The sequence below is a fragment of the Kryptolebias marmoratus genome, linkage group LG19 (genome assembly GCF_001649575.2).
Source record: "Kryptolebias marmoratus isolate JLee-2015 linkage group LG19, ASM164957v2, whole genome shotgun sequence".
Taxonomy (NCBI): domain Eukaryota; kingdom Metazoa; phylum Chordata; class Actinopteri; order Cyprinodontiformes; family Rivulidae; genus Kryptolebias; species Kryptolebias marmoratus.
In genome coordinates this window covers 5,975,398-6,003,322 of record NC_051448.1, presented here as the reverse complement: position 1 = coordinate 6,003,322, position 27,925 = coordinate 5,975,398, and the positions used below count along the sequence as shown (strand labels likewise).

General features: G+C 37.8%; 1 protein-coding gene across 3 annotated transcripts in view; it reads left to right on the top strand.

The window, feature by feature from the left end:
* The window catches only part of LOC108233450 (disks large-associated protein 2), a 114,155-nt gene that overhangs the window by 5,597 nt on the left and 80,633 nt on the right, over window positions 1-27,925 (top strand). The window contains exon 1 of one of the 3 annotated variants that reach the window (XM_037981659.1): window positions 1,156-1,604. The exons of the other annotated variants lie outside the window; for them this stretch is intronic. The gene's annotated coding sequence lies outside the window, so the exon portion shown is untranslated. Of the gene's footprint in view, window positions 1-1,155; window positions 1,605-27,925 lie in introns of those variants that run through there. 3 annotated transcript variants of the gene reach the window in all.

The window sequence follows — 27,925 nt, the reverse complement described above, 5'->3', positions numbered from 1 at the left end:
GATTTTCCAATTTCTTATTGTCCAATTTTGGCGAGTCTATATGAATTGTAGCCTCAATTTCCTGTTCTTACCTGACAGGAGGGGCACCCAGTGTGGTCTTCTGCTGCTGTAGCCCATCTGCTTCAAGGCTGGACATGTTGTGGGTACAGAGATGGTGTTCTGCAGACCTTGGTTGGAACAAGTGGATATTTGAGCTACTGCTACTGTCGCTCTCTGGACATTTTCTCTTGGACCATTCTCTGTAAAGTCTACAGATGGTTTTGGGGGAAATCCCGGTTCATAAGCAGTTTCTGAAATACCAGACCAAATCATCTGGCACCAACAACCATGCACATTCTGATGCTTAATTTGAACTTCAGCAAGTTGTCTTCACCACATCTAGAAGCCTAAACGCATTGAGTTGCTGCCATGTGATTGGCCGATTAGCTATTTGTGTTAACAAGTAGAAATAAACTTGCTGGTGAGTGTACATGGTCTGTACTCGGTCAGTACACGTACATTTGCATAGTAACATGGTGTTTAATTGAGAAAACAGTGACAAACTAAACTGTCATGCAAACGTGTAGAGGTTTAATATTAACTAATGTCGTGTTCTGTCACAACAGTAGGTCATTTTTGTGAAAGAGTTGTTTCTTAAACCTAGAAAATGATAAAAAAAGGCCCTTGTTTGGCTAGCCATTAGCCAAGCCTGGATGAAGACTTCTGCCCTTTTGCCCATATTCTGTGCTCTATGACTGATGTCACGGCTGATAAGGTGCTAACTATTGACAACTGTATAACAGAACATCACTTCAGAAATGACCAGATTATCCCTCATGGCACAGGACACATGTTTGGTCTTTATCTAAGCAGCTTCCTGACAGGACCTGAAAGACCAGGATGTCATTAGAACCTTTCAGGTTGGTTGGTGTTTTAAGAAGTCTAACATTTTGTGATCAAAAGCACCAGATGTATGACCACATGCACCGTTCGATGTGAGGTCACAGGGCTGAATAATTAGCAACATGTCTTTGACTTGTTATGAATCCCGTGTCTCGAGGGAGACGAGTGTGAAGCAAATGCTTAAAAGCAGAAATGCAGAGAGAAGAGAGAGACGGCGTGAGCGTGCATGCTGATTGAGAGAGAAGCGTGTGGAGCTGCTGAGCTGCAGAATCCTGAATCCAGCCGATGGGGAAACTCCACGTCCTTGTTTTGCAACGATCCGTGGGAGCAACATGCAGCTCGCGCCGCTGCCTCGCACTGCTGCAGTGGAGGAGTAAATGCGGAGCCCAACACTGCTCCAGGTGATCCACAGCAGCCCAGCAGACTGCTCCCTCCTCAGCCTTCCCTCTCCTCCTCTTCCTCCTTCTCCTTCTCCACCTCCACCTCCTCCACCTCCTCTTCCTCCTCCTCCTCCTCCTCTGCTTCCTCCTCCTATGTCCTATCCATTCATTTGAGGGCTTTGGAAAACACAAGAAAGGAACAGAAAGAACAGAGGAGAAAATCCTGCTTTCCCCTTTCTGATGAGACACACCTCTGCATGACTATCAGCCGCTTCCCTGTCATCGTGTGAAGACGCACCGCGTATGTGCTCCAATGTCTCTGGGACATAGACTCACTGCAAGGTAGGAAAGGCTCAGTCTGATCCAGGAAAATGCTTCAACTCTTATTTTACCCTCCACCTTTTTTATTTTTTCAAGAAATCTTCTGTAGAACTGTTGCAGCCGTGCATGCATGTGAATTTAACAGGTAGAAGACAAGTTGCCACAGCAGATGAGGTAACCGGTGTTCCGTTTTTGTGATCGATGAAAATAAAAAAAAAAAAGCTTTCAGAGGGCACATGCATTTGTCTCCACTTTTGGGGTGGGGGGGGAAGCAGCTTCTCTTCCATGTACTGTAGGCGTGTGGAACAGAATGAAGCAGGATGGGAGGGATCCCTCTTAATCCAGGCTCCTCGATTTTTTTTTTTGGGGGGGGGGTTCAGCCTGACAGTGTGGCTGAACAGCTTTTTATTGATCATTTCATTGCCCCACACATCAAGACAATCAATGCCTTTAAAATATCTGTCTTATCTTATGGTAACAACAGTTATATAATCATTTTTATGAATTCGTTTGGCTGCAAGAAAAAAGGTGGGAAAAAAAAATCACTTTTTGTCTTTTTTTTATCTTTAATAGAACTGAGAATATCTAAAATGCATAAAAGAAAGAAAAAGTGGGTAGGGTAATTACTGAGGAATGGGAGAGGACAGCAGGGGGATGAGGGGGTGCTGGACAACTTCCTCCATCATCCTATGATTTTGGAAACCTGCTGGTGAAATGCTGCAAGTGCTTTAGTCTCTCAATCACATGCCGGTTTGACTTCCCAAACCCTGTAAGTGACACTGATGAGGATTCATCACCTTCATCCTTTAAACATATACTCTTTTTAATGGTGTCAGAATTAGAAATGGAGACTAGCTGGCTCTGCAGCAAGATCCAAATCTGTTTGACTGGACTAAAAAAACTCTCCTAAATGTGTGCAAGTTTGCAGAAAAAGCAAATAGGTGTTGGTATGACTTAAAGTACCATTTATTTATTCAGTATTTAAATACAGATATCACGCTAAGCTGTTTTTTATATGTGAAAAGTGATTTTAAGAAAAAAAAGGGACATCAGTGAGCTTGGATTTCCATCTGAAACTGTCACCCACTGTACACATATACATGCAGACACCGTCACACAGCTGTGCAGACACAGACCGGGCTGCCTTCCTGTTCAGCACGCTGTCTGGCTGGTCGTTTGTCATGCGTGGCGTTGCGATGCAGAGGAGCATCTCAGAGGAACAGAAGTCTCAGCTTCCTCGTAGCTCCCTGGCGGCTTTTTCGCTCTTTGATTCTCCGGCAGATACGCCGGCGTTGTGAAATGCTTCATTCAGCTGGAAGAGGAGTGGAAAGCGTCATCAGCAGCCCTTAGAGGTGACAGAGTGCATTACCACAGGAAAATGATCATTTTTCGTCTTTTAATAGAAGAGTCACAGAGTTAAGGTTAACCGGTTTTTACATGCAGCTTTGATTGTCAAGGGAACGATTTGACGCTGCTTTAATTTCTGATAAACTTGGATGGTTGTTGTCAGTTTAGCTCTGTAAAGAGAATTTAGTGTAAAAACAAAAGTTTGCCTTTTTTAAAATGAACAATTAACGTTTTTCCTGGTCAATTTAAAAACTTCTGTGAGTTACAGATGAACATGGAGCGTAATTTTGTTGAGACAGTTTCTGCCACCCTGTTTTCAGTCATTAAAAATCTAAGCTAACTAAATCATGGCTTTGAATTTGATATTCTAACTATAGGGAATAAAGTAATTGAATGTTTTTCAGCAGTTATGAGCTCAGCTAAGTTCAAATTCTGCCTGGTGCTTGAGTTTTTTTTATGAGACATCTTGTTTGCATGATGGGTAATTGTCAGAACAAGACAGGCTAAAAAACAAAAATAGTTTCCAAACCTTTTTTAACGAAGGTCTGTTTTTAATAATCTCAAATTGCTCAAGGGGTAACATCCTCCCTTGATGTTATTTTTAACCATAAAAAGCTCTGAGTGATTAATCCTATTACGAGCCACATTTTAAGTCAAAAACAGGTTTGCGTAAAATCAAACTGAGGTCCCAAAACCACAGACAAACCCATAGGGTGGACTTTGGTTATATATCTTTCAATAGCTGCAATACATTTAAAGAAAATTTCGATGTTTTTGTTGAACCCCCTGTAGTATCTGAGAAACCTTTGAAAACCTCATTCCAGATGTTGTTTTGCCCTCTTCAGGTGTTAAAATTTCTGTTCAGGTTAGATTTGCTTTGGCTGGCTCTTTACTGTAAAAGCATCAATGAATCATAGTGAATGTTACCACTCCAGCGTCCACTACACTGTCTTATTTATACAATCAATTTTATATTATGGCATTTACGGTATTTTTTTTTTTAAGTTTTGAGCCTTTATAAAAAAATGGGAGAAAGAGATATTTTTATTTTTTTTTTTTTTTGGTCAATATATCGCAGCTAATCTTTCATTTACTTATTTACTTTTTGTTTGTACATTAAAAAATGAGGACTGTGTAAAAAAAGATAGTAGTCTGTTCCGTTAAAATGCTGTTTGTTCATTTCTTCTCCATTTATCTAAGCTGCTCTACATTTGGTTAACTGAATCTTTATTGCCCGCTGCCAAAGGGCAATCATTGGATGCACATTTACAACTGATTAACTTTTTGGAGTCAACCTGATTCACAGCTAAGTGTCCTTATCAAACACAAAAATGGCTATAACGCAGACGATTTTATCAATATTGAGCTAAAATTTGGTGTGGTAGCTGAGAGTCACCCCCAACACATATTCAGAGCACTAACTGGTCAGATAGCATCTGTTGTTTAAACTTTGCCATTAACTTTTAGAGTCAGCTGTCTGTTACCACCAATATGTGGTCGTGGCTGAGAGTCATTAACAAAACGTATTTTGAGAGCTAACACAATATTGCTTGAAAGACGTCAATTAAGTCTCGATCTTTAACTAATTTTGACCAAAACGGCTACAACTCATAAACTGAAAATCTTTGCATGAAAGGCAGAGAGTGATATGCATTTCTTCAGGGGATTTTTTGTCGGGTTCTTTGTGGAGGTTTGGCGGTCAGGGTGAAGGGATTAACTTCCCATCAGCTGGCAGACTGATTCATTGCCTCATGCAGAGCAGGACAGTAACAAAGACAGGAGGAAATTCTGCTGAAGGGAAAGTGACACAGCACACAGTCATGTCTAACTCATCTTACATGTTGTTGTATCAGCGGTTCTGAGCTATTGTTGCCTTTTTACAGGATGATCAAGGCCTAATGTGTAAATAAAACCAGAATAGAGATCGTTGTATTTTGCTGAACAAAACTTGATTTTTTTATTTTTTATGATAGCTGATCTCAGTTTATGATCTCCACAGAGGCAAACGTTAAACATTTGACTCTTACATAATGTTAGTTTTTTTTAATTTTTAACCGTAATTAAACTGAATTGTCTCCACAGACTATATCTTGATTTAATACAAAAAAACTCTAATTAGTTCAAGTCCTCTGAATCAGTGGGTGTTGGTGACAGCCATGTCAGGAAATGACACCTCTTTGGGATCCTGCAATTAACTTTCTTCTTCATGAAGGAGCAGTTTTGCTCCTCTTTTAACAGCCTACCCAATCAGATCTCTGAGAGCTGCAACTTCACATCCTTTCTTCATCTTGTCACTCATCTTTCAAATGTGTCACCTTGATATTTCTGCTCACTTCATCTCAAGTTTCTTAATTTGCCGTTTGCATCAGATGACAGGAAGAGGATCTGTTAAACTGTCTTCATTTAAAATTTTCACATTTATTATTTGGTGTGAACTCTGTCTGTCTGGTATCAAAATATCTCACCAACCACAGGATGGATTTTAAGGAAACTTTCAGAAAGCAATCACTGAATGTACGTCTACAACTGATTAACTTTTGGAGTCAGCCCAATTAAAAATGACCACCACAGTTAACCCTCATTAGCCAACACAAAAATAGCTATATTTGAGTAAATTTTACAGATATTTAACTAAAATTTGATGTGTTGGTAGCTGACAGACATTCACAACTCATACTTCTGAGTGCTAACAGTGTTTGTGACATCTCGTAATAATGCACAAGATTGCACAAAACTTAACTTTCAATGTTTAACCAAAACATCTACGATTCCGCCATCCAACACACGAGGATCTTTGTCTTTAACTCTGCCATGAAAGGTGGCGGGCAGTTTGCTTTATTTCAATGAAATGTGAGGCCTTTAATGTATGGACATTTTGTTCCCAAACTGAAATGATAATTCAAAAAATGTCATCATGACTTATTTATCTGACGCTTCTTGCTCCAAAACTAAGAATATTCTAGTTTAGTTACTAAGTAATAAAAAAATGTTATTTAACACTATTTTGAGATTTTAAAAAAAACGAAGCGCTTTACATAAAATAGTATTATTTCAATTTAAATTTGGCACAAAAAAGTATATTTTTCTTACCAAAAGCTATTGTCCCTGTGTATCTTTTTTTTTTAAATTATTTTAATCAGCTGGTTCTTTTAATACACTTTACTTGAATTTTTGCTGTAGATCTTTGTCCCTTTCTCAGTGATTATTAAACTGATCTAACCTTTGCCATCTCAGTGCTTCCTGGCCCTTCTAATGTACAGTTAGTTCTGGTAAACTGGGAGAAACTAGATGGAAACGACCAGAAGTTGAGTTACCGGTTTTAACCCGTCCAAGTACAGTACCATGTTAGGTAGTGAGCAAAGCTGTGTGGGTGTCTCAGAGAGTACAGGAGTGAATATAGAGAGCATTCAGAGGAGTGAGCTGGATTTGGGCATCAAAAGGCAACACTGAAAATGCAAGTGGGATTTTGCAGAGAACATGTGGAAAATTGTTCTCTCTTGCCCAGATTTGGTAATAGCAGAAATTTCAGCAGTTAAAACATAAAAATATGAATGATGACCTCATCATGGGGCCAACAGAGAAAGAAAGCAGCACCAGTCTGTACACTTTAAACCTCTGCGAATGTAAAAAATGAGTTATTTTAACAGCTCTGCAACTCGAATCTTGAATTTCTTTGCAGCTTTAATTGGAAAACGCAGTCTGCCTCATTGTCATTGACTATCAGTTTGAAAGTGTCTTCAGTGAAAGCCGCCTCAGCCCTGCACCGCATCGTGTAGCACACAAATACAACCGCAAGTGTCACTTTCAACCCACTCTCAAGCTTTTCACTCTGTCGGGTTTTGGAATTGACAGACAATTCTTAGAAATTCAGGGTTCATCTGAACTGAATTTGTAGCTTTTCTGTATTTTTTTTATCTGAGCGTCACCAGAAACCTTTCGACTCAAACGTTTCCCCTTTTTCCACATCCCATATCTGTGCAGGATACAGAAAGTGAAACCTTTAAATTTGAGGCGTCTGCGGGAAAAAAAAAATCAATAATGAGCATCAACATTGGGATTGAACATTACATAATAAGACACTTAACAAGAGATGTTTTAGTGTTGAAGTCCAGTAAGCTGGAGTGTATTAATATTTGACCGTGAGGAAACCCCTCATCCAGGTGTGTGTGTGTGTGTGTGTTTTGGAGGTGAAAAAGCTGTTGCAATTAAAAATAGAATCAACCACCTGGTGTGTGGTGTGATTTGGCTTCCCTAATGAGGACTGGATTCAGTCTCTGACAGTACGCTGAGCGGGATATGCTGCTCTCTCCAGCTTGTTTCCATGGAGATACTGAGGAGCTGTAGCTTTTTTCCCCTCTCCTGTTCTGCTGTACATTCCTCCAAACAGTGCTTCTTCATAAGATGGATCTGGGCCAGCGTGTTCATATGTGTGTGTGTGTGAGATTTAACGGTGTGTTAACAGGCGTACTGTTCCTTTGAAAGTGACGGATGTGTGTGCGCGATTGTAATAGTATTAAATGGTTGTACTGTGATTGCACAGCATGATAGTGTGTGTGTGTGTATCTGTGTGTTGTTTGCTCTCCTGGTGTGTCTTTCTTGTAGTTGCTAATCCTAAAGCCCCACTGTAACAAATGCGCAATGTGTTGAGTGACTTAAAGAAGCTGAATGATCAGACTTGTGTGTGTGTGTGTATGTATATGTGTGTGCACCTTTTAAAGAAGCTACTGTAGTGTGTATGTGTGTGTGTGTGTGATACACTGTGGTGAATAAGACAGAGACTAAAAAAGCCACTAAGAAGAGGGAGCTCCATTAGTGAGAGAGGTTAGGAGGAGATAAATAAAGAAACTGTAGGTAAAATTAAAGGCCTGGCATTCCTTGAAGGAATGATGTCACCCCTTTTTAGAGTAAGACCATCTCATGATAAGAAGGGATGGTCATAGCCGTTTTGATCTAACCTTGAAAACAACATTAGGCACATTTTTGTGGTATTTTGAGATCTCACGAGATGTTGGTTCTCAAAGTATGTGTTGTGGGTGACTCAGCTGCTATCACGCCAAATTTTAGCTCATTATCTGTAAAATTGGCTGAGTTTTAGGGATTTTTGTGCTTGCTAAGGTTGCCTAGTTGTGGCAGCCATCTTGAATGGGGTTGACTCACTTGTACATCCAGTGATAACTGTGTGAGAGTTTCAATAAAATCCAAGTGGTGGTTCATGAGACATTTTGCTGGTGGTACAAACAAGACATTGACAAAACTTTATCGCTTTTTGCCTTTGGCACTGAGTGATAATGACAGCATAAATGTAGGAAACAAGAGTTTAATAGTAAAACCTGGAGTGTACAATCTTACAGGAGAAAAATCCTGCATCTTTTTTTGGGGAGCTACATGTGGGATGTTAAGTTTAAAGTCACAGTATCCCCACCGGGCTTTAAAGCCAAAAGCAGACTCCTGTGGTTCTTGCTTACGTGCTGACAAAGGTGACAAGTGATTCCTGGCCAGACAAAGAGGCTACCACAGGGACGGAGTGTGTCCAAAATAGCTGCGAAAAGGATCTTTCTGCCTTGACAGATTGGTTCAGAGCAGACCTGAACAGAGTTCCTGTTGTAGAGAGGCTGGGGCAATCCCTGTAGCAACAGCATTTCTAATCCTGTAACTCTTCCTCGTCAATACACAGCCTGTGTCTCTTTGAAGGTTAAAGCCACTCTTCGACTCCCTGACAGAATGTTACTGCCTAGTTCTGTTAGAACACTAAAACTGACCCTCAGCTATTTATGCTTCTAACCATTTTAAACTATCTTGAATTAATTTCTTTTCTTTTTTGGGGGGGAAGGAGATGACAGGCAATAGTGAGAAGTATCAGTGTTTATTTCCACATGTGGCAACATATTGGTTAAAACTGTAAAAGGTAGCCTTTTATGACAAGCCACAATCTTTTCTCAGACTTAACGAAGATGTTTTAATGACCAAGCCTGACCAATCAGTGACAGGGAACTACATGTTAAGAAAAAATTTTCCTCACAGGACTCATTATAAGGCAGCGAAATGTGCTGCTTGTATAATAATGAGTCCTGTAAATTTGTGTGTGTGTTCAAGCCTCACTCTGAGTGGTCTACGTGACAAGAAAATCCTGTTATAAATTCAGCTCATGTAGCATTTAATAGAGACAATCTCTGTGGCAAAACGCTGAGAAAAAAAATCCAGGCATTCTGCACAGAAGTCCTGCATCCCCCCCCCGCCCCACTCTTTACACTTCTTCTTCCTCCATTAGGCCCATTTCCTGGCAGACATCTTGACTTGAAAAAGTTGGGAAGACACAGGTAAATTAATGAGGAATGTTTTCCATTTAGAGGAAGTTCTGCTTGCAAATATTTTTACAGAACAACCAGCGTGCACACCTGCAGAAAGTAATAATGCACCTGGGCTTTCCCTGTGCTTTGCACTAAAAATATCTGTTGTGAAATAGGCCTGTTGTGGCCTTTTTGGTTTTCTATAAGGGAACATTTACTGTTTTGCATGAGAACTTTACTCTTTTCTGCACGTTAATAGTTAGAAGGGAGATCGTGTCTTTGCTGCAGCAGCCACAAAACTGTACAATCAAGTGTGGCCCCTCTGCTGAAGTTTTTAAAAGCAGTTTAGGACATATATTTTCTCTGGCTTTTAATTGCAATTAATGCTTTGGGCTTTTTAAGTAATCTGTTATATACTTAATTTGATACTGTTACTGTTATACTGTTGATTCTCCTCTTGACTGCATTTTAATCTCCACCAGATTCATTTAGCAGGGATTAGACAATCTCATAAGTTTTCAGCTGACAAGGTTGTAAAGTGGGTTTCTTACTCGAATAAACCATCCAGCTGAATAGCATCAGGAGCCAGAGGAAAGAAATTAAAGTTGCAGACAAGATAGACGTTACAGTTTGATGTGATAATCGTCTGCACGTGTTACTAATTTCACACTGTTGTCACATTAGATACACTGTTAGAAAATTACCAGTTATTACTATCAGTTGTTAAAATGAATTAAAAAGTATCACATTGCTAGCGTAAATATTGTGAGGGTGGTTATCTGCTATGTTCGTTTTTTTTCCTCTCATATTTCTAAAAGCCTCCATATGGCCGTTCCCACAAAATCCCAAATACAAACAAAACAAAATGGTTCACAAAAAATAAAGTATTTATATCAAGCGCATGGGCCTACAGTTTTTTCTGGTAACTTTAATAAAGAAGAAATATGACTAATTAGATTAATTGGTCCAGTTTTAAGTTGTATGCACACAGACACAGTTTACTCCTGATAAATTATATTATATGCAACACAAATGGCTGAAAATAAGTAAAATGCACAACTTAGTCTAAAATGACAGAGCACACAAACAGTAAGTTTAACACTGAAGGATGGGATTTATTTACAGTCTAAACATCTTAGAACTTTTTTTTTCTCACATTTTAGTCTCCAATATTGAAGTTATTTCATAAATGTGATTTCCAGTTGGTTGAGTTGAAAAACAGACAGTTTTGGGTAATATGAAGACGGTTTTACCACATTTATATTTTTCTAGCAGATGAAAACAAGAAAAAAAATTATTGTCATAAGCTCCTTTCACAACCCACTTTCCACCTGGGCCTGAGACACGTTCTTACTGTCCTGGTGTGATTTCTGTAGTCATGAGTGGTTGAAGTCAACCTGCTGCGGATCCACCTTTAAACTTCATATCTCCTTGAAATATTTGGGATTGTTGGTCATGAGTGATAGCTAGGTACAGCGGGAGTTGGATCAGGACCTCGTCTGCAGTAATGAGGCTGTTGCTCCGGTTTGTCACAGTGGAAAAGAGCTGAGCCGAAAGGCAAAACTTTCATTTTACTGGTCCATCTATGTTTCACCCATCACCTGTGGTCATGAGGTGTGGATCATGACCCAAAGAACAAGATCCCAGATACAAGCAGCTGAAATCAGCTTCCTTAAAAGAGTGGCCAGGCCTCCTTCTGGACATTTTCCAGGGATGGCCCACTGGGAGGAGACCCCGGGGTAAACTCAAACATGCTGGAGGGATTATATATCCTCTCTGGTCTGGGAACGCCTTAGAATCCCCAAGGAGGAGCTCGAGAGTGTCGCTGGGAAGAGCAAAGTCTGGATTTTCCTTCTGGACCTGTTACCTCCGCAACCCAACCATGGATAAGAGGATGTGAAGAAAACTGATGACATAAAAGGGACAAATTGAACAATGCCTCAGACTTTCTGTAAAAAGTCTTATATAACTGTAGCAATATTGATGTGTGACTATTAAACCAGTAGGTTAAGAGAGGTGATTTAACACAGGGAGCTTGAGTATTTTAGATTGAAAAAAAAGTCATCTACTTGTATTCAGTGCCTACAGCCAGCCTTAGACACCTTTTAAAGCTTTCACTTTTAGAGCAAATTTTACCTAAATGTAGCTAAGATGTCTTTGGACAGCTTAGATCTCCATTTAGTATTTTTTACAACTCTAAAATGCTTTTTGGGAGGATGTCTTGAGTGGAGATTGGACTGTGAAGAAGCTGAATGGCAGCAGTAATCTCATTCTCACTCTGGGGAGCATTTATAGGATCATTACTCTGTGTGTGTGTGTGTTTGGGCATTAAGAATACTGTTACCACTCTGACTTGATCCCTCGCCAGTGCACGATACCTGCTGTGTGTTAATGACCGGGGCGTTCTGACTCACACAGGCCAGATTCTGCCAGGTGGTGCTTGTCCTCACAGGGAATTCGGTGTGCTGATCCTAATGTGTAAAACCAGGCCAAAAGGGCAGCCTCTGTGCAGCGGACAGGATAAACCGCCGGCGCTGGTGTGGCGGGGGTGCTCAGGTTAACCGGTGAACGCAGCTGGAAGCTCACACGCTCGCTGTCATGTCAGGTCTCTGCACCTCACAGGTAAACATGTGAGAGGTGCTGCAGAGGTTGTTTAAAGACGTACTTTTCAGAACACCTGTGAAAAGCAGGAGTTTAAGAATCACATCGGCTCCGATATTTGTCTAAATAACAGCATTTTGCTGTCCAAACTTCATTTTCTTCAATGATTAATCCGAGATTTATTTATTTTTTTAACTTTAAGATCCATTGGTGGTAAGAACTGTTGCCAGAGTTTTATTCTTGCTTCACATAAAACAGACTTCTTTTTAAAATTAGAGTTTAGAAAAAAAAAAAAAGAAAAAACATTCATTGGAGTATTAAAACACTCTGGCTGATCTTCAGTCAGCTTTTAATTAAAAGGCTTTTCCTTCTTGGAAACTACCTATGGAAGAGCTTTTTTTTTGTTTTTTTTTCCCTTCATTCTCAGAGGCTGCTGGCAAGCAGGCGTCTGGCTGCGCAGTAAACCCTTCACTTCACTATCACTTTCATTGTAAGGAACATTTAATGGTTTGTATTTTTTAAATCTAAGTATTTACAATAAATATGTATTTATTCATGCATATATACATGGCTGGTACCTGTCACAATGCAGGGAGAAACTTAAATGCAAGACTAACAAGGAGGAGGTACACAAGTGGAGGAATTTTAAAAGCACTTGTTAAGCAAAAATGAAACCATAGGAGCTGCAGGAGATCTTGACAAACCAAACAAAGGAAGTAACAAAAAAAAAAAAAGAATGAGAATCTGAAGATCAAAAAAAGTCCAAGAATTCAAGAATCACAAATAAAGAAATAATACATGAATGACAAAGGTGGTAAACAGGTGTGTGACAAGGTTGAAAGCAAAACTAACTACAACTGAAAATGTTGCGTAAAATGAGAATAAAAACAAAATTTGCAATTCTCATAAACCCATATTTATGAATGAACAAGAGAAGCGTCCATTCGGGGTCGCAGGAAGCTGGTGCGTGTCTCCACCTGTCAGAGGAGGGGTACACCCTGATCAGCCCGCCTGCAAGAATCCAGAACACTAAACCTTAAAACAGGAACTTTATCAAAAACAATAAAATCACAATCTCAACCCAACAACATTTTTGTGTTGAAACAACTTCTAAATGACTGCTCATAAATTAAAATCACTCTCAATTTGGTTTAAAAGTAAAAGATTAATAAACATCTAAAACTGGAAGTGGACACTCAGTTGACATCTCCATTTTGCCAATAAATTTAGCCAAGACTGACACGATTAAATAAGCATTGGCTTTCAACAATCTCTATGCAGGGCTGTTCTTATGCATTGAGTTTTGATGACATTGTTGTTAGAACCACAATATCGGTGACTAAAAAGTTAATCAAGCGATAACATCCCAGTTGGTGCTCTCTGGCATTTTTGCAACATTTACAGACTTGAGTTTCGTGTCTGACATAATTTTAGCTCCTTGTTGAATTAAGTTAGGAGGACTAAACTGCTTGGGCTAAATTTAGTCAGAGATGTTCAGGCTCTATAAGAGTCTGACTCAACGCTGAAATCTCATCTGCTGCTCAGTGGGTATCAACAGAACAGGCCATCATTTTAAAACTCCTGATAAGGAAATCTATAAAGGTGACATTTAAACTCAGCAAAAGATCAGACTTTTTTTTCTGTGAACGATGGGGCTTAAATGAAATCTAATTACTGAGTTTATTTGAGGCGTTTAAGCAGCATTCGGATTAGACAGGTCTGTTTGTCAGCACAGGAACGCGAGAGGCTTAAAGACCGCGGCCTGCGCTCTGATGTGTCACGGCACATGGCTGAGGTGAGAACACTGACAACAATGTTTGTCACCCTGCTGGTGGTGACAGTTTAATTCAAAACTAATTATAGAAAAATCTGAAGCTCGTCTGGAGTTCCTCACTTCATCCCACACAGGGAGTGAAAGTGTTGGCATCAACCTGTCAGAGGTTTAGATCAGACCGCAGACGTGTCATTATTAAAATGATCATTTAGAGACATTTTTAAAATCATTACAGAGAGAGGAGAGCCTCTGTAAAACACTGCACCTGCAAAATTTTTTACTATAGCTGCAATCAGTTTCACCAAGTTCTAAAGCAAAGAGGGAAACTCTGATCTCTTGTTCGAAATATAAAAAATTCTCACAAAATTGTAAAGAAAAAACTAAATTTAGCCATGAAATGTAATTGTCTGAATTCACATCCAGGCGTTTATTTCCTGTGTGATAAGAAAAAGGAGAGCTGAGGAATTTAAACTCCTTTCCTCTCCAAGTTTTTACGACAGTATTATCAAAAATCAAAAATTTCATCGTCTCATAAAGCAACATAATTGATGTGTTTGGTTGCAAATTCCTAAAAATCTCATTCAGGTACTTCCAGTTGAACACTTCCTGATGTAAATTAAGATGATTCATTCTGTCTGTCACTTTGAAAGGATTTAGGTCATACCTCCTTGAAGCCATTTTTTAATTTCAAAAGAACATAATTTCAACCTCTAAATGTGATGGAAAGTGAAGTTGATGTGTGTTTGTTATTAGTGTTGGTCCTTTTTAAAGCTACAGCAATCTTTCATTTTATTTTACCTTTCAGTCCATTAAAACAATATCCAAATCAAACTAGCATTTCTTGAACGAATGTGTACAGGATCCTTGAATGCGGAGGTTTTAAAAAAAAAAAAGCTGTTGTTTGATCGTTTAGCGCTTAGAGTTATGTGTTGGGAATGAGTGCACGTTGGGTCGTTATTCTCAGCTACTACAACACCAAATTCTAACTCAGTATCTGTATCTTTAAATCATTCTCGTGTTGGCTGAGGTATGTTGTGGCAGCCATCTTGGACCAGGTTGACTCCAAACATTCACCAGTTGTAGATGCACATCCATTCTTTCTGAAGATGATCATAACATATTTTGCTAACAGACAGACAGGCTCCAACGTTTCAAACAAAGATCTCACACCATCTGTTAGTTCTCAGAGTATCTGTTGTGGGTCACTCTCAGCTACTACCACACCAAACTTTAGCTCAGTGTCTGAGTTTTAGGCCAGCACACGACTCTTTGGTAATTAGTTCCGTGAGTAAAGGAGAGATTTTATGATTTAGATTTTTTTTAAGTACTTGAATCAGCTTTTAGCCTTAGCAGACACATTTTTAAGGAATTAAAAACAGTCAGAAAAAGGAAAACTTCCTAATTAGTAAAAAGAAGAAACAACCAAAACTAACATTTTCTACAGTATCTAAGTTCTTTGAGTGATCTAGTTAGATTTTTGTGTTGTATTTGATTTAAAAATGTTTTCTATATAAAACCACCTATTGTCTGTGGTTTGAGTTTAGCATTATGGTGATGAACGCACATTAAACAGCATACTCTGGCTTTTAGAGAATAGAGAGCCTTGTCAACCAGTCAGTGTTGAAGTTAGAAGTTTGTCCATCAGCGGTGGAGGTTATAACAAACCTCTCCTCCAGTGTGTCACGTGGATTTGTGTCCAGTACTGTTCCTGTCTGTCACGTCTTGTGTTCAACATTTCTGCCTCAGTTTCTTGGGCGTTTTTTTGTTTGTGAAGGAGAAATGAGATTTTATGAGCAGGTGATTGTAATAAATTCTGAATCTGTCATGTTAGCTGCAGCTGAAAACAAACAAACAAACAAAAAAAACCCCCCAAAATATTCTTTGAAAGACAGCTTTTTTTGCAACTCAGAAATTATAAGTGAGTTTGTGTTTTGGTGTTTGTCTTAATGGCATGAAGACTTCCTTGGCGATAATGTTTTTGCTCGTACCTCTCTGTGCTTGTTTGTTTCTCTGTAGCGTTAGAAAAATATCTCATGATGTATGTTAATGGAACTCTCAAGAAGTAATCACTGGATGTGAAGTTAATCTAAACTAATTAACCCCTTTCAAGACTGCTACCTCAGTTAATCCACATTAGTCAACACATAAACGGACATAATTCTGTCATTTTTACAAATGTTACATACTCTGAGTGCTAACATCTCACAATATCATACGAGATTGCACATAATGTTGCTTTGAGAATTGACCAAAATGGCTACAACATAAGATGATTCTAATCTCAACCTGTATTCCTTCATTGTTGCTATAGTCTTTATTTATTTTCAGTTTAGTAAATTTGTGCATTCTTTGTACATCAAACTTGTGTAACTCCTTCCTGGAAGCAACGCTCTGAATCCAGGACAAAAGCTCACTGCTGTATCTGCAGATGAACATAATAGAAAACATTTCCATGTGGAACACCCAGTTGTGTTTGCATTATCTCCCACTGCAGGATCTTGACTGAATATTTTCTCGCTGCAGCGTGCTCTCGGCGTCTTTAGAAGAGACAGCTTCTGCTGAATGTCAGACATTGACAAATCACACTTGAGTGTGACAGTCGCACTGCTTCTTGTGCGCGCACACAACAGATTGAAGCATCTCAGCAAGACATCGAGCAGTTTAAAAAGTAAATGTAAACTGAGATGGGAAGATTTTGGTCTAAAATCTCAGTCAGTCAGTGTGGAGCTAATGTAAAGAGGACTTGTTCTTATGAATTTACACACAAGTCATCAGGTTTTATTCTGACATAACAGAAACAAAACAAAACTGATAAATTACCTTTGTTTTAGTTTACACCATATGTGAATATTTTATTTGACTTAAAAAATGATCTCATATCATGATATTGGCTATCTGATTTGTAAAAGAGCTTGTTTTATCTGTGTTTTGCATGATTTTTATCACCTGCTGCCAACTGCGAATGAGGTGATAATATTTCTGCTCATGTGTGTTTTTTTTTCTGTAGCATTAGCAAAATATCTCATGAATCTCTGAGCAGAATTGAGTAAAACTCTCAGAAAGTAGTCAATGGATGTTTGTCTACAACTCATTAACATTTGGAGTCAACTCAATTCAAGATGGCTGCCTCAGCCAACTGACCTTAGCCAAGACAAAAATGGCTATAACGTTACAGAGTTCTACAGAGATTGAGTAAAACCTTTATAGGGTTGTAGTTGAGTCATTCTCAACACATCTCAGAAGATCTCACAGTCTAAGAGGTAATGTGGACGGTTTAACTTTCTTCTTAGAATAAAATGATTTTAGTTTAAAACTGTCATAAAGGGCAGCAGGTGATTTGTACTCCTTCAAGGGATGCTAGGCTCATTATATTGCTTTGCATTTGGGGCTCCTACTGATTCTTTTGCCCACACTCGGGCAACTTTTAACATATCTTTTGTTAAAAGACCGTTGAGAAGCTCCACATTGTGAACTGCATGCAAATTTGAGATGGATCGGGCTGATTCATGTTTTTATCTGTCATCATGGTAAGTTGCAATTTTGTTTGTTTTGTTCACGCAGCGCCCGTTTAAGTGACATTTTGCGCACGGAATCGGTCTCTTATTTTGGGGTTCTGATTAATCAGTGACTAAGGAAGAGTCATTTGGTGCCATGACTAACAGCATTAGTTATTAGTCTGTGTGATGCATTAAATTTATTATTCATACAGCACTTGGTGCAAGTAAGCAGGAGGAGCACAAATGGATTCCTGAATCATTCGTTTTCTGTTTCCTTTTTAACCAGTCCCCACATACTTCAGTGCTGTTGTAGTTTTGTTTTGCCTTATTATTGTTCATATATCCTAAAATAAATCTGGCCTGAGTTTATAAATGGCAACATGCTGCTGTTAAACTATATAACTAAAGCAGTATTTCATTTTACCCCCACATTCCTGTTTAATTTATTCTTTTATCAGTCAGAGAAAGTAGTTAAAGGCATTCTTATTTTACCAAGGTATATATATATTGAAAAATATATTAAAAATATATTAAAGAATTTACTGTTAGTGTGTAAATCTGGGGGGTTCCAGAGAAGATGTTCATCCGTTACTTCTGAGTTAACTTCCTCGAGTGGGGAAACTCTGGGTTTCTGCTTGGATTACAATGATTTTGATCATCTGATTCTCTTCACCTTGAGTTAAGAATGAATTAAGAGTGTGCACGGATTCACCATGACAACCACAGGAAAAAAAACGAAACAAAAAATAATCGGTTTTTCAATACGAAGTACGCTGAGTACGTACTTACCAGATACAAGTACAGCTGTAAGTACCCAAGAGCTTTAATTCCTGTAGACTGATTTCTTTTCCAATAATTTGACTTATTTAACATTTATATAATTGTAGATAATTACTTAAATTACATAGTCTACATTAAAAAATTAAAAAAGGTTATTCGTAAAAATGTTGATTTGGGGAAAAAAAAAAGTCATGTTTTCAAAAAACATGTCTGTGAAATGAAATTCTCAAAGAAATAAACTGATTTTGATAACAGAAAAATGCCTAAATGGTAAATTATGGCCTGCCATTTAATAACTTTGGTATTTTTGTAATAAAAAGTTGTAAACTGTAGATTTAATGAAATTTTGAATATTTTTACTTCTTTCTGGTGGTTTTCTGCCTATAAACGATTTTGTGTCAAACTACAGAATGATAAGTTTGATTCTAACACAGTTTATTTTTTAGATGATACTTCGTTTAAATAGCTCGTAAAGTGTAAAAACGTCTACATGTTCTTCTTTACCTGGCTCTGAACAGATGTTGTTGCTTTATATCTGTGTGATTTTTATCTAATGAACTAAGGAACACCAATTATTCTCTCAACATTACTTAGTTATTATCATCAGCACTTAGAAACTGATACTGCACCACTGTATTCTGAATTAAAAGAACAGAGAAGGAAACATCTTTCACAGGTGAAAGATGTTGGAATAATATTATGAATTCTAGCTGTTGCTTTTGTATTTGAATGGAATAAAAAAAAAAAAAAAGGACCAAACTGATAGGATTTCGAGAGGCTTTATGAAGTAATTTTGCTTCTATATCAGTCAGGCTGAATTAAAAAAGGATAACTCATGTCAGACAGCTTGCTTCAGGTGGGAGGAGAACCAGTAGAAACTCAGGGTTTCTTATAGAAACCTGCCAGCAAACAGGTTAAAATCAGTATCCGTTACCATGGCGATAGACCCAGATTCACTTCCATGTCTTTCCGGAACAAAAACCTCAGAGTTTATCTAAACTCAGAGTTATGTACTCTGAGTTTTCACATAAACCTGCTTTCTGGCATACCCCAATAATGTTCTGTTTATTTTTGAATGAACTCCATGCACAAATACAGCAAAGAAAAACGTCCATCTCTCATTACATCCTGACTATCATACGGTTATATTTCAACCCCAGAATAATTCCTTCTGATTGAAAATGTGTCAGTAAAATATGCTCACAGCAATATTTAATTTAGTTTAATTCATTTCTGTTTAAAGAGCTTAGAGTCACAGAAAAGTCTAAATAACTTTATAAAGAAAAGTACAAAAAATAGTTGAATGAATTTAGACAAATTTAGATCCAGCTTGACAGGAAATCTTTTGTTGATCTCAAGTTCAAAGAAGGATTTTAAGGACAAAAAGCTGAAGCAAGCCATCAAAAATTCAAAGAAACGACTGATGGAAGAAAACACTCTAAACATCTTGAAGCGACCGAGCTAAAGTTTTGTTCTAAACTCTAAAAGTAAAAGTGCTCTGACTTTCACTGCCCAACATCTGGCAAGATTTAAAAAAAGAGTAAAAATTTATTTGCATAGCACATTTCAGCAGCAAGGCATTCAAAGTGCTTTAGATCATAAAAACATTAGTAGAATCATTACAATCATCAAAAAAATCATAAAAATCATCGAGCAGATACACTTGATAATCATAAGGAGATGGTCAATATGTAATATTTTTACATAAAAAATAAAAAAGGGATAAAAGCTAACTCTAAAATAAAATATAGAGACAAACTTTAAGGAATCAAAGTTCGGGAGCAAAACTTTTTCATCTAGAGTTGTTGCAGTTCAACACTTCTCCATTAGAGGTCACAAACCGTTTACATCAAATCGATTAAATTCTTCCTCTGTAAATCGCTGCAAATTCGTAATCAGTCAGTCTTCTGGTGCTGTGGTGAAGGCCGCAGAGGAGGAAGAAGAAGAAGAAGTGCATGCACCGCTGTGTTGAAGCACACAAATCCTCCGCCCAGCCCTCTGCCTTCTCCTCCACTCCTCTCTCTCCATACGTGATGAACTCTGCTCCTGCTTCGTTAAGTGCTGCTTCCAGATTAACACATGGGAGGCTTCTCTGCCAGATGATGTAATAATCGTGGTGGTCTGCTGTTGCCTGGATACACAGAGACAGCAGAGGAAACACTCAAGCAGGATTTGCTGTCTCTATCATCGACACAGTGTCCACTAAAAAAAAAATGAAAAAATGGTATTAGTTGTAGACTAACTTTTGACTTTTGCAGCCAAATAATGAGATGTTAATAAGCTCAGATTTTAAATATGCACATTTAAAGTAAACATATTTATGTCATGAACAGAAATATGACTGAAGAATGAAAAAACTAAAAATGGCCGAAGGTGTGGGGACCCTCAGGGTGACCCTTTAATGGAGATTCAGAGGGTGAAGCCTTTATAAGATCTTTGATTTTAACAAAGTTTTAGGCTATTTCTTGACCTACTGGGAAACTACCTGAAAGTTATTTTGCTGATATATAAATAATGCAAAGAACAAATTAGATTTGTCACATTATTTCAACAGACGGGCCAAGACAACCCAAATTATAGGCAACAATTTCTTGTGCATTTTTACTTTTTTTTTTTTTTTTTTTTTTTTTTCAGTTTTAGTACCATGTTTATTATGTAAGCATTTTACAATAATAATTGTATTTTAACAATGGACACAATGTTGCCAAGATTTACAGACAAAAGCTGTGAATCATAGCTAACCTCACAATCTTAATGCTTCATTTTATCCATTTTTCCATTAATATATCAGTATGCCATTCTAAATAAAATGTGTAATTTAGTGGTTTGCATTTTATTTAATCAACTCAAATTGTTGGTTTTGTTGTAAAATTCAAATGTTTTTCAGCCAGACGTAGCTTTTCATGCTACCTGAAAGTTTATTTAAACTCTATAGTCAGAAAATCAGTAATCATGGGCAGTTTACTATCGTTTAAAGAGGCTTACTTTGAGTTTTCATACAACTCTTCCCGGCTACTCCCTGAAAGTATCTGCTTGATCATCTTTAAAAAGCCAGAAAGTTGGATAAAACCAGGAGGAAACCTGTATGTGTATCATGAGTTTGAAAATTATTATTTTTTTAACACACTTCAATGTGTTGTTAACTAAACCTGCAAGGCCTTGTATTTGAAGCACCTTTTGTTGTTTGGTGATGCAAAATGTCCACATTGGACAAACTCCCAACCTTCATCCCATTGTGCTCCGGCCCTTCACTCACACAGACATCCGACAGCTAGAGAGGGAACTCCAGTAGCCTGCTGAGATACAGGTCAGTGTGTTATGTGTGTGTAACACTGAGGGATGTGGTGACTAAGCCTTTGCTTCTGGAGCAGTGTTGCCTTAAGAGCAGCTCTATGCTCCATCTTCCACTGGTTGCTATAGCAATAAGGCCTTTCAACATTAAATTTGTTTGTTTTCACACTCCATAAACAAGATTAACCTGGCAAATGGAGTCCAGTTTTTGAATGGTTGAGAGACCAATAAAAATGTTCTACTTACTGGCCTTTTTTGGTTTGGTTTTATCCTTGTTTACAGATTTGTCACAAATCGGTTTCTTTTTGAATGTTTTTAGTGCATCTGAACTTTGGATCGAGTGTTACCTCTTTTTGCAGTCCATTCCACATCTAACTATGTCACGAAACTAAGGTTTTTAGAGATTTTTTTTTTTTCTTAAAGATGTATCAATTGTCTTGACTTGAAATGTTGGCTTTTAGAAGATTTGCTTTGTTTCATTTAGAGATTCAAGGACATGCGAGGCAAAATGTTAAATATTCCTAAACCACAGCGCAAATTGTGTGCAAACAAAGCAAATAGAACCCACCAGCTTTTCTCTTTTCACTAAAGGGCACGCTGAAAGTAAACCTCTTCTGTCATACATTTTGATTTTTCATTGGCCATGTGTAAAACCAGTTTTGTTTTTGTTTTTATTTAAGGATCTACTAGAGACTATTCTTCCTGGGGTCCAGTATTAAAGCATACCACTGAATTTATCTACCTGACCAACAACGAATGTGTTCTGGTCATATTTTAAGGTGTGAAAATGATATTACTCATTGTTGTCCGTCTATCTTCTCAGCCAAAGTATTGTACCATGGGATTTTTCCTTTACAAAAATGGCAAATAGCCCCACATGGCTTTTTCACGAAAGGACATCCATCTGATCTGCTGGATGAGTAATGATGGCTCATAATTTCATCACCATCTGCTGCTCTGGTGTTAGCGCTCAACAAGAGACCACCTATGGCCTTGGGGGGGAGTGGGTTTGAAGGGGGTGGGTGGGTGTCTGAGCCTGTGTGAATGACATGGACTCCCTCTGCAAACTGTCCATTAGCTCTGCAGAAACTGATGAGTCAGTGACGCAGCGCCTGCACAGGATCCACTCCACATGTGATGGAGATCGGCCGTCATTATCCAGTTTGAAGCTGAGATGGTTGCTGTCTCATTAGAGGGGCTGCAGCACAGAGAGCAGGAGGTGGAAAAGATTAGCTATGATGGCAAAAAAATGAAGAGCTGGTAGTTCTGTTGTGCAAGTCTTTAGTAGACATTTTAAATTTAGCCATTTCATTGAGGAAGCAGTAAAGTCAGAAATGCCGGACAGTGAAAAAAGATCCTTGCTGGTCTACCAAAGAAAAAGCAGAACTATTTAAAATTGTTCTTTTTCCTTACATACCATAGCTTTAAACAATCATTACAAGACAAACAACAGATGTGCAAAGGGTTACAGTAGCGATATTTCTAAATAAAATTAAAGGCCTTGCATACCTTGTAGGAATTTGTCCTCCCATGACTAAGATCATCTTTTGTTGAGAAATGACAGTGTTTTAAAAGTTTTGGCCAAAGCTTAAAACACATAATGTCATGTGCAATGTCATGTGATATTGGTGAGATTTCACCCTCAAAGTATGTGCTGTGAATGACTCTCAACTACTTTCACATAGTTTTAGCTCAGTATCTGTAAAATTTACTGATTTATAGCCATTTTTAGTGTTAGCTAATGTTGATTAGTTGTGGTGGCCATGTTGAACTGGATTCACTCCAAGTTAATCAGTAGTAGATGTTTATCCAACAATAATTTCCTGAAAGTTTCATTAAAGTCCACTCAGTGGTTCATGAGATATTTTGCTAAAAGACAGAGTTGACTTCAAGGAGTTTTTGGCAAAATTTTAAATAAAGAATTAGCTCAATATCTTAGTGCTCAGTATATGTGCTTGAAATCAATGTCAGCTACCAGCACACCAAATGTTTAATCAATATGTATCAAATTGCCAGAGTTATCGTTATTTTGTGTTTCCTAAGGTCAGTTGGCTGTGGCAACCATCTTGAGTTGGGTTGTCTCCAAAAATTAATAGGTTGTAGATGTACATCTAATTATTATTTCCAGAAAGTTTTGTTAAAATCCATCGAGTGGTTCATGAGATATTTTTGTAATAAGACATACCCAGGCAAAAACATTATTTTCCACCTTCGCTTTTTAACGGCGGGCGATAATAATTAGGCTATCATCCTTTTTGTATGTCTCTAACAATGCAGCATAGTGTAGTTTGACTGATTTTAGTCACAGGTTTAGTAAATGGCTCTCAGAAGGATCACATTCTGCCTTGATGCACTGGCGGTGCAATTAAGTCTTAAATGTTATTCAAAGACTGGCAGTTTAGAGTGACATGAACTAATCTAACTACCTTCATTAGACTGCTGGGAATGACAACAACCCTGGCAGAACATTAGTCTTCTCTGCAGAACGCTCTCACTTCAGCCCTTCTGCAGTCCTTTCAACTACAGCTCACAATGTGGCACAATACATGTGCCTAAATGAGATATTAGAGCATTGATGACAAAAATAAATAAATAAATTACTAAGTGGAACAAAATACAGCATTACTATCAGCATGGGCACCTGGTTGTGTTATAAACTGGAGGTGCAAAATCAGGAATAGACAAATCTAAGTACCTCTGGTCTCATATCAAAGAGTAATAGTCGACATATGACATGACTGGTTGGGAAAATGGAAACTGCAAGGTGCTATGATGCGAGTCCAGGGATCAGGTCTTGTGCAGAGTTTCACTTTATTTAATTTTCAAACAAACTGACAAAATCTGACATGAAACCAGAAGTAGACATTTACAAAACTTTCACTTTTAGGCCATGTTAGCCAGGACTTGTGTTCAAATCAGAACTGCTCACACTTTGAGCCTCACACACCTAAATATGAGCTCAGAGATCAGAGCAGCATAAAAAAATATATATTCTCACTTCCTATAAACTCGTCGCTATCTCCTAAATGATGTGAAATCACTAAAAGTTTTTACTCTTTTCTGTCTGATTCATAACCAGCCAAAGACGCAGCAAAGTTTTAACACTTACAAAAAGAGCTGTAACAGTTGGTGTTAGACTGAACCAACTCACAGCTGAGGAGGGGGTTGCAGAAAGCAGAGATTATTTTTAACAACAGTTAAAAAGTTATTAAAGACAAGAGTCAATAAACATTACATGCTTTTGTCCTAATGCTGGGAGCAATAACCATAAATAAATAAAAACTAAAAATGGGGGGAGTAAAGACACAAGTATGAACCTCCACTTTTAAAAGATGAGGGAGCAGCTGCTCCACCTGTTCCATTGAGCAGGCGCCTGTGACTATATGTGTTTTGACATTTGCTTTTGCTTTAATTGTTATGAGACCTCCCTGCAAGGCAGTCCTGCAGTTGGGAGGCGTCGCTGGTCATTTAGCTTGATAGGCAGTCAAAAAGCCAGCACCGACAAGGGAGTAGGGATTAAAGGGCACCATTTTTAGCTTTCCTTTCAAACAGCAGAAACTGTCACGAGAGTACTGAATGTCACCACGCAGTGTGGCATTTGCAGTTAAATTTGTTTGATAAGGAAAACACTGCATGCCAGTGATAGTGTACTCTGGCATTTCTGCCAGGATATAAGAACTTTAGCTGCATGTACTGTACTGTGGAGCTGTGTGTTTCCTTTCATTTACTGCCTGGAGGGAAAGAATTATATAACACCATGCCTGAAGTAGCATTTTGTTTTGCAGAAGTCAAATTTGATCATTGAGTGTTCACCTACATCTGATTAGCTTTTGGAATCAATCTCATTCAAGATGGATACCACTTTTAGCCTACATAAAAATGGCTTTTACAAATACTGAGTAAAAATTTGGTTTGATAGTAGCTGCCAGTCATTCACAACACATACTTTAAGCACTAACTTATCAAGCAAAACCACACGAAATATCACACTATTGCATAAGATTGTGCACAAATGTGTTTTTTAAGATTAATCAAAATGGCTACAACTCCAAATCTCAAAATAAGATGATATGAGTTTAAAACTCTGGCATGAAAGGTGGCAGGAGGAGATATACAGTCCTTTAAGGAATACTTGTTATTTTTTGTAGCAGACACGCATGTGATGTGTCTGTATTCATGTTCTCACACAAATAGTGTCATCACCTTCAGCTATTGCTCACCCGCTCTTTTTGTCACCATTCTGGCCAATACTCCAAACAGTCCTAACAAAGACAACAGAGGAAAACAGATGCAACACATTTATGGCACTGGAGTAGTGCTGTCTTCTGTTTGTGTCTGTTGTTGTCTCTAGGCTTTCACAGTGTCTGTTCTTCCCTTCTCAGGGGGAGAGGAGGTTTTCTCAGCTGACAGTCAAGGTCAGCATGCACTTATTTTTTTCTGGGCTGCTGCTTTGACATGTTTTTACTCTCAAAATCCCTAAAACAATGTGTGTAGAGTAACCAGAGCAAGAGCAAAATGACAAAACCTCTTTTCCTTTTTGAGGAACTGTCAAATTCAAAATTTATAATCCAAAGAAGATGCCGTTTGATTTGGGAGGAAAAAGCGTTTTTGTTTGGACAAACTTCAGTGTCGATGTCCAAAGTTTTGGCTGATTTTCAGATCAAATGAGAGTTTGATATATAGGAAAGGTGTGTGTAATTATTAATGTCTGGGCCACGTTTTATGGCACATTTAGCATGTTCCTATGGCTCATTAATGTGCCCGATGGCTCAGTGAGCTCCGCAGCTGCATGCGGCTTAATTATCATGGGGAACAATATACTCTGTCTAAATGACTGATTTGGACACGTGCTCTTCTTGTTTTTTTTTTTTTTTCCATATTTGCATGCTGTAAAATTTAGAGTTTATGTATTGCACCAATATGCTTTTAGTAGGATTTATGTCTTATCTCTATAGTTGGAGTAGTGCTCTTGACTTGTTTAGTTTGCTTCTAAGGATAAGTGCAGTGTTGAGTCCTTCTTTGTAAACTGTCTCACTCTGGTAAATCTCGTGTTACCTGGCAACCATGCATTTTAGTTAAGGATACCCATATGGAAAAAAAAATAAAAAAGGGGACTAAAAGCCACAGTGGAGACTAACTTTTCTGAACTCTCAGTGTGGGCGTGTTTGAGTACTGAATACATTATATTTCCTTCCGCACACACAAACACAAACCTGTTCTGGAGCCAACATCTCCACCAGAACTATTCAACAGACAGTTTTATCTGTGGCTTCAGGACTGAAGGAAAGTATTGAGAGTTCACACAGAGTTATATTAACCACAGATAAACTTCTTCCAAGAGATCAATACACTTTAATTGTATGGAGATGGGATGGGAATAGTTTGGATTCTTGCACAAAATTAAACAGATGCTTTATAATTATAATCTGCTTTGCTGTCTTGGCTTTAAAAAAGCTGAAGGTTAATAAACAGAGAGTTCAGATTTTTTTAAAGTGGGCGTTATAGGTTTTACTTGTTGTAGATAGCTCTTTGAACAGCCTCATTTTGGATGTTTGAATTGTTCACTCATTTACTATATAGTGAGTCAGCCATTTTATGTTTTTTTTTTTTTTAAATTTTCATCTACTATATAGTGTCCTAAAAACTCATCATGTGGTTCTGTAAAAGTAGCGTACAGACATTGGTGGAAATAGATGATGTATTACAGCCTGAGCCAACACAGCAGGCTAATCGAGGCTAATGCTAACCTCCAACGTTAATTGTTGTGATTTTCAGACTCGTTAAAAATGCTGTTTAATTGTCTCTAATATTGTGACTCATCTCCCCCTCTGTCTGTGCAGCATAAAAAAATATTATAAAACTGTGTAGGGTTCCATATATTTTAAATAATTAACTCTCTGCAAAAAGATTTTGAAATGCTGTTTAAATCACACTGAAAAGTGTTTGCTTTTGTTTGCCCACATGCCACAACTCTATCTCTTATATATTCTATTACATACCACAATGTAGTGAGTGAGTGAACGAGTGAACATTTTAAACACAGCCAGAGTTTAATTCTGACAGAAATGAGCTAACAACTAGTCTGAGGCCAAAATCAAAGTAACTAGATAAAGTTTGCTGTCATCTAAAACACAATCCCCTCCAAACTCACAGATTTCATAGCAGTTCATGCAAGCGCTATTTTATGAAGCTCTATTAAATGCTGTAATTTTGCTACAGCTAACTGCTGCTGCCATCATTTATGCCTGGAAATAGAATAGAATAGAATAGAGAGATATTTTATTCATCCCCTGAGGGAAATTAATTGAAATTAAATAACACTAATTCTATGCAAATAACTATGTAAACAAACATGATGGTTGTGTAAAAGATTTTAGAATAATATGACCTGCTGTGAAGTAATTCAGATTGATTTTGTTTTAAGGGAGCAGCAATCCTCTTTATCTCTTGCCCTCTGCTCAAACTAGCCATTAGCTCATCAATTTAAGATATTAGGTTTTTATAAACCTTTTATTGGTTCTTGTTTTAACAGACCTGAACTATTGCTTTAGGGAGTTAAATTAAAATAATTTTTATCACAAATGGCTTGTGTAAATACATTTTTTTGTAATCTTCTCAGAAAATCTCCAAATGATGTCTTTTGAGACCAAAACATTTTATTAGTAAAACATACCTATCATGAGGGTATTTTAAAAGTATTGCATAAATATGATTTAATTTAATATTTGTGATTTAATTCTGTAAAGTAACAATAATAAGTTACTA